The following is a 1115-nucleotide window of genomic DNA, read 5'->3' as shown; positions in this document are numbered from 1 at the left end:
TAAAAGACATTAGAATACTATATTAAAAGTGAAAATAGTTTTTATGTTTTCCCCTTATTAGAAAACAAAAACAGTCATCTTAACTGCAACACCTATAGGCAGAACATATGAACAAGTTTCTGTTGAGCTGTGTAGAATTAAAATTGAACTTTTCTTTGTGTAAACTGTGTTCTCTCCTGGAATAAATCATCAGCACAGCACCAATGTAATTTCCTTTCCAAGTACATCCTAATGATAAATTGAAGAATAAAAAGAATGGTTTGAGGGTTTTGTCATCGTTGTTGTGTTCCAGCCCACCCCCCTGCCCATCCCCCCCTCTTCCCCTTCTTGTACTAGATGAGTGCACATTTGCCAAATAAACACTACCGACAGCTTAATTATATACTTAAGAGGCAGCAGATAGGAGATGCAAATACAGGGTGAAACTCTGCCCCCCAGTTGCCCAGTTCCCTAGTGGCAGTGGCACCAAATCTAGAAAATGATGCACCAACAGGTAGGTATTGCTTCTAGTGTGGATGTGGGAGGTGCAGGAGCAGCCTCATTGCATGTGTTTGTTACAGACTCCAGACATACCTGGCTGTAGACCATTCAAAATACTGAACAAGAAACCTAGTAAACCATGTATTTACAACGTATAATGCAAATCAAGTTAGAGATAGGTATAATTGCACATTCATTTCAAGCTAAATAATATCTGCATTGAGTAATTAATGAATCAAACCATTTAAATAGACAAAATGAAATCACATCATTAAATTGCAACTTCTGTATTCAACTTAATAGAATATTCTGACAAAACCAATTTAAAATAAATATATATCACTCACCTTTGCCAGCTGAATTACGTTCTCAGAGTTACTTTAGTTATATGTTCATGAGCTCATCGTAATTTCCCTCTTTTTTTTACTTATTTAATTTTACAAATGATTTAACATTGCAAAGAAAGAGGTTGATGAACCTGTACAATAGATCAGGTAGTTGGGTCCAGATGATTTACTACTAAGTGCTTATAAAGTGCTGCAAGAAGTCAAGATGAACTGCAGTGGTTCCCAAAGCAAAAATAACTTTTATGAAGGTGAACATGAGTCACAGGATCTGGAAGAGAAGCAAACAGA

The sequence above is a fragment of the Anser cygnoides genome, chromosome 2 (genome assembly GCF_040182565.1).
Source record: "Anser cygnoides isolate HZ-2024a breed goose chromosome 2, Taihu_goose_T2T_genome, whole genome shotgun sequence".
NCBI classification, from domain to species: domain Eukaryota; kingdom Metazoa; phylum Chordata; class Aves; order Anseriformes; family Anatidae; genus Anser; species Anser cygnoides.
Note: the sequence above shows the minus strand (reverse complement) of the source record.